The sequence below is a fragment of the Saccostrea cucullata genome, unplaced genomic scaffold (assembly GCF_032062105.1).
Source record: "Saccostrea cucullata isolate Sc308-1 unplaced genomic scaffold, CSIRO_AGI_Scuc_v1 ctg854, whole genome shotgun sequence".
Taxonomy (NCBI): Eukaryota; Metazoa; Mollusca; class Bivalvia; order Ostreida; family Ostreidae; genus Saccostrea; species Saccostrea cuccullata.
Genome location: NW_026934639.1, coordinates 413573 through 420748, shown reverse-complemented (window position 1 = coordinate 420748; position 7176 = coordinate 413573). Strand labels below are relative to the sequence as shown.

At 34.5% G+C, this 7176-nt stretch overlaps 1 pseudogene; it reads left to right on the top strand.

Moving 5' to 3' along the window:
* Positions 1–380: 380 nt before the first annotated feature.
* Positions 381–4986, top strand: LOC134241083 (uncharacterized; annotated as a pseudogene).
* The last annotated feature ends 2190 nt before the right edge of the window (positions 4987–7176 follow it).

Here is a 7176-nt window from a genome sequence, read left to right as displayed (position 1 = left end):
CCAAGGGGCTTTACCCTGTCAAAGACGGCACTAACGTCTCTTTAAAATTACACCTTGACCTAGATAGCCTTATTAGAAAACTTGAAACCAAATGTCATTTCAGTATGTGCAAGTTTTAAGTAAATTCTTTAAAGAACTAAAGGGAGCTTACCCCCCCCCCCCCCCCCTCTACATCTACATATGACATTAACTTAAAATTTTTGTAGTGCTTCATTTACACAAAAGAAAAAGAACAAAATGCCTAAGATGGATTTTACGACATCTTAACTTAGGATAATCCTAAGATGCTTTCGTTTTACACCCCAAGACGTATCTTAAGACGTGCCTTAGATATGTCCTAAGACATGTCTTAAGACATATCTTAGGAAATTTTCGTAATCATGCCTGCAGGTATGCCAAATTTCATTCTGATCTGAATTGTAGTTTTGTAAATATAGAGATAGTTAGCGAACTTTTTGATCACCTCTCGTATACATGTATGTATACCTACTTTCGTACTGGCCGGGGGTTGAACTCTAAGGAATCTGTCTCCTAGCGGTTCAGGAACTAGGAGACAGATTCCGTAGGTAGGCTTAATTCAAATATTAATTTTTTCTCATCACTCAGTTCCAATGTGCATAAGGTTAAACAACTCTTATGAGAAAATTTCTGAAGAAATTTATATCTCTGATCGGCGTCAAAATTTATGTTTCAAAACATCAGCACATATTCGAGCTTGCCTCAGATATCTTATATCTTAGTTTATGTAAGTGACCCTATTAATTTTTATCATTCCAGAGAAATTAAATCCACATAGAATCATAAATGTCATCTTTTTTGGATAGTCATAGTCCATTTGGGTAAAGTCTAATATACATAACTCAACTTCCTTCCTAGAAAATTCGAGAAACGTGTAAAGTGACAAATTAGCTGTAGGAAAAATCGCTCTTGGTATTATAATGTTGCAAACTATTATGATTATAAACAACTCAAACAAAAAGTAACAAGGAACAATAGCTAGAAATTAAGGATCAGACTATCTAAATTCCATATTCTTAATTTTATTTTACTTGACACATTTACCAAATACTATGCAATGCTTATCTTAAATGTATATTTATTAACGGAAAAACTGACTACGGAAACGTATAACCGCCTCGTGTTGTTGTTTTAGAACACGATTTGATGATACAAAAATGTTGCCAAATACAATTACTTCAAGGTTTGGCGATTTAATTATGACAACAATCTCTGATGAATAATACTTTAGTGACATGTTTTAGACGACTTTTGCACTTTGATATATTCAAGTTGAATTCCTAAATGTTGCACTAAAATAATGTGTAAACATTATTCCGCTTAAATTAAATATCGCAGAAATTAGTGCAATATACTATATATGAAGACTTCGCTTAGACGACTCGATTTAATCAAAGAGCAAAATTCAACAAAATTTGACCGACATGCAACAAAAGATTTATACAAGATACAAGATTTTATTAGTCCAATTTGGGCCCCTGGAGGAGCAAAAAAGATTTATAAACAAAAGAAGGAGGAGTATCCAATTTATAGAACATTCATGATAATGAGAGCAATTAATAATATAAGATATTTACTCAATATACATAAATGTATCGTATATGTTATAATAAAATTATAGTCAAAGGCAAGAAACTAGGGGAAAAGTACATTATACTAACAAGTGATCTAAGAATGCCAGGGTCTTCATGAGTCATGAGGCAATAAATTGATTATCATAAGATAGAGACTGAATATTTTTACATTAATTTTACGAATATTTATGAGCTCAAGTCTCAAGATGAGGACATACAAGGAGAAAATGAATTTCCTCCTTAATATATTGCACCGAATTGATGTCTGATTTAAATTAAAAAAATTCCAATAGTTATAGTATCCTTGCAGGCTCTTCCCTAAATAATAAATCTCATGAATGTTGCTTCAAAGGACAGTCACTATATTTGGTAATACATGTCTACTATTCAAACTATGATAACGAAATCTTTAATCATGTTCTTAGCTTGGAGAACATATGCAGAAATATAAGCATTAAATATTTTCGTCTGATGTGATGACATGCATTATTAAATATGACCTCAAACTTTTGAAAATTCAAAAGTACAAGAGAAAGTTACATATTTTTTTCTTTAATAATTCAATTAGAAAAACTCGAGCGCACGTCTGCACATACTCATGTATTTTTTAACAAGATATGTAGATTGATAAAATGAACGAAATGATTTACATTTTGTCCTCTTTCTTTCTAAAGATAACACACAAGCTCATTAGTAAGTGCTGTCACAGACACAATTTTTCCCCCAATCGTGCTTTGATTTATTTTATAAATTCAGATTTATGTTATTTATACAAACATATATATATTATGAAGTTGTTCTTTGAGTACATTTAAAAAGCACATATATAAACAAAATATAAACAATTATAACGCCGTAAATAATGCTAATATATATTTTTTGATTCTATGAAAAGAAATCATTGCGACAGTGTTTAATTTTAGATTTTCATTTTCAATTAAATCAATTTCGGAGAATAAAAATCAGGCCCATAGCTACGGTTTTCAAACAGTGGCTCGGGTCCTTAAAAAAGCACTCACTCATCGATTTAATAGTTATTATTAATAAATCTGATGTGAAAAGACGTTTTAACTTTGTTGAATTATCCTCTTTGATTAAATCCAGTCGTCTTAGCGAAGTCTTCATGTATGTGATATTGCACTAATTTCTGCGATATTTAATTTTAGCGACATAATTTGTACACATAATTTTAGTGCAACATTTAGGAATTCAACTTGGATGTATCAAAGTGTATAAATCGTTTAAAATATATCAGTAAAGTATTATTCATCAGAGATTGTTGTCATAATTAAATCGCCAAACCTTAAAGTAATTGTATTTGACAACATTTTTATATCATGATATCGTGTTCTAATACAACAACACGAGGCGGTTATACGTTTCCGTAACTGACAGATCGGCTTTGGAATAGACAGACAGTCAGATGGAGATAAGATCTGCTGTTTCAGAGTTTACAAGCAAAATAATAGTATCTTATCTACGAAAGACGAATAGGGCCACATAAAAAAAATATTTTTATCTCGTAATTACGAGAAAAGATCTCGTAATAACGAGAAAAGATCTTGTTATTACGAGTTAATTATCTCCTTATTACGAGAAAAGATCTCGTAATAACGAGAAAAGATCTCGTTATAACGAGTTAATTATCTTGTAATTACGAGAAAAGATCTCATTATTACGAGTTAATCATTTCGTTATTACGAGAAAAGATCTCGTAATAACGAGAAAATATCTCGTTATAACGAGTTAATTATCTCGTAATTACGAGAAAAGATCTCGTTATTACGAGTTAATCATCTCGTTATTACGAGAAAAGATCTTATAATAACGAGAAAAGATCTCGTAATTACGAGTTAATTATCTCGTTATAACGAGAAAAGATCTCGTACATGTATTGTCTTTATATGACGCCACGCCGCGTAAAAACACACAGTGTAATATCAAATTACACGAGTAATATCCACCGGATATAGCTACCCACATTAAAAAAATCTATGGCGTTTCATTGCATTTTTTCAGTTTTATTCTCATATATCGAGTACACAAAATACTTAGTTGAAAATCGATAATACATACATTGTACACACACCCCAAACAACAACAACAACAACAAACAAACAAAAACAAAACAGAAACATATGTTAACTAATAAATTCAATAAAGAATATTTACATTATTTGAAATAACACCTATTGTCTAGATATAATAAAAATTTAGCTTTTTTAAGAAATATCTTGTGTGTTAACCATAAATAAAAACTATAAGCTTGTGTATATGATTACTTTGTGTTGTTGTTTTAAATATCTGGCATTATTTTTTTTTGAGAATGGAAAGAATACAATAAGCGCAAAGCAGACGGCAATAGTCAGCCCACGCCAAGGAAAGGTCAAAGGAGAGGACGGGGTTCTCGATCGGCGAATGCTGTTGCTGCAGCATCGGCTGTTCCCTCATTGCTATTGGATCCTTCAGCACATGACCATTCTCAGCTACCAGTTAGCAGCTTTCCAGCATCTCCGCAGCCAGCGGTGTTGACAGCAGACCAACTGAGACAGGTCACTGAAAGCGTAGCAGCTTTGATAAAGGAATCACAGGGGGGTGTAGTAGAACCAGCATCCTCCCCTATTTTGGATGAAACATCAGGTGATGCAATTATTTCTAGTGCATGTAGGGCAGCTGTGCCCAGCTACGACAATGAGTTAGGACATAACGTCCCAAACAATGTAAAAATAAAGATTGCCAATGGGGAGTACATAAATTTAGGTATTCTGCTTAATAATGTCCCAGAAACTGACCCCAATGATGACACCAAATATATTTCTCTAAAAGACGGGAAACTTGACTAAGCCTAAAGCAAAACCCATTACGGACATACAAGTATGGACTGACGCTTTCCTTATCTTTTCTACGATTTATGTATCCGCTCATCCCCACGCAGCAGTATCTTTGTTAAAATATATGCACACAATACGGTTAGGCGCCAGTCGTATTATGGGGTTGGGCTGGCGGGACTATGACATCCAGTTCCGACTTAAAAAAGAGCGTAATCCTGTATTATCATTTGCAGTAGTTGACCAAGAGTTGTGGTTGCTCTATATGTACAACAGACCTATGACGGTGCAGACTGCGCTGGGATCAGAACCCAATCCCCCTTCAATCAAGTGTTATGATTTTCATTATAAAGGCGCATGTCCAAGACAGTCACACTTGTATCCTTTGCTCACAGCCACACCCACACACTAAACTCGCTCTCCATCAAATCTTGTGTCGGCAAACACGCAGTCAGCACGGTGCTCCTTGCCCTCAGAAACTCAAGCAGCCCCAAATATCTATAACAGACCCGCATCACGTTCAACCCAGTCTTTTAGACATCAATAGTATAGACCCCCCCCCCTAAAATTGCGAGCCTTGCAAAATGCTCAACAAATTATCCTTGACACATTTTGCACCTGAATTACTTTTATTTTGGTTGTTTAGCTCTGTTAAAACTTACAAGGGCCCTAGACAGTAGACAAGCATACGATTGTGAGAATCCTGAGTCTTTAAGATATATTGTATTGACGAAGCCATTCAGCGAGTTACATGTAATAAAGAAATAACCCTGGGAGGAGTGGCTGCCCCTATTTGACAACACCCCCCCCCCTTGCTTAACCTAAAATTTGTTCAAAGATCAGGATTTTGCTCAAGATTGATGACCTTACTCGCTTAGTTATTTATTGTGGGGGTAGCAAATACCTCAATTTGATTAAAATCAGATCCTGTGATCCCCTCACATACCTGATTCTGGAAGGGGTAAGTTGGTAGATTTAAGGCCCCTCTCAACATAGGTGCAAACATTTTTTTTTGACATTAAGAAACTCTCTCCATAGGTTTGAACATTTTTTTTTTGACATTGAGAACCTCTCTACATAGGTGCAAACATTTTTTGGACATTGGGAAATTTATATTGTGTAAAGGAGTTAATATTGAGCGTATTCATTTACTTTTCAATGCATGGTGCATGGCATTTGCCCCCGGGAAAAATGTTCAAAGACAAAACAGTATCAGTGAATAGAAATTACCGTTAATTACTTCAATAGAAAATATACATGTAAATAACACGTTTTATGAATTTATCGTGGCCTTTTTAAATGTTAAGAATACTCGATTTGATTACAAATTGAGTAATATTTTGTTAATATTTATTTTTTTAGAATTTAGATATAAGGGGGATCACTCAAATTTTGCGGAAACTGGTAAAGTGACTATTATAGTATGTTCTCAAATATTACATCGGCGTCATGGAGGGGGGGGGGGCATTAATCAGCAAGGTGTAATGCAGTTAAGAAAGCGCCTCAATGGCAGTGTCGCGAATTTCTTAATAAAGGCCAGGAGAGATTTATTAGGTACCCTGAGATCCGCCCCGATCGTCCGAAGTGGTTTTTAGGTGACAAGGTACAGTAACACCTTTCAGAATTAGGTAACAACTTTATAAAGGTTACAGCAAGGGTTTCAGGTTTTTCCTTTCATACCCGTAATTAAAGGTTTCACCAGCACAGGGAGAGTTTGGGCCATGGCTGCGCTATGACTAGTTATGGGGTCATAGTGCTAGTCATTTACTTACATGTAATTTGGCGCCTTGCATTTGCTTGTGACTAGTCCTTTAGTTGGCGATGTATTTTCGCTTACTCAGTATTTGGGCAGTGATTTTGCCGCACTGCATTGCATTGCTGACAACAATTTTGCTTATTTGGGCAATACTTTGCCCCCAAGTTATTTGCATATTAATGGTATCTTAGGACCAGTAATGAATTTATTTTAGGCATATCGCAGTTCAAAGTAAGTTTTTTCTTGGGGAGGGGTGGTTTACTTAAGTTCTGTCACGCTTTCCCTACTGGTGGCGCGGACCATGTCTGACATGGTCTCGTGGCGGCTATTAGGCTCACCAGTAGGCTTTCGGAACTTATTGTCATTTGATTGAATATTTTGTGTGCATTTTGGACTAGTCACGAAAGGTGAACATCTGTTCCCAGGGTTCCCTTTGCATTTTTAGGGATGCCATTACAAGGCGAATATTGATGCCTCGGCTCCCTCATTTCAGCGGCCGTGGCCCATTCAGCCAAATAAAATAGTTTCTAAATTTTCCTTTTAATTTGCTTGTTTGTTATTGAATGCTACAAGGTAATGTGTGCATTGGACAATCCCTGTTATTTTCAAGTGTTTTTCATCTTTGATAATTCTCATATATCGAGTAAACAAAATACTTAGTTGAAAATCGATAATACATACATAGTACACCCCCCAAACAACAACAACAACAAACAAACAAAAACAAAACAGAAACAGAAACATATGTTAACTAATAAATTCAATAAAGAATATTTACATTATTTGAAATAACACCTATTGTCTAGATATAATAAAAATTTAGTTTTTTTAAGAAATATCTTGTGTGTTAACCATAAATAAAAACTATAAGCTTGTTTATATGATTACTTTGTGTTCTTGTTTTAAATATCTGACTTTTTTTGAGAATGGAAAGAATACCAGAATAGTTAAGATAATTAACTCGTAATAAGGAGATCTTTTTTCGTAATTACGAGATTTT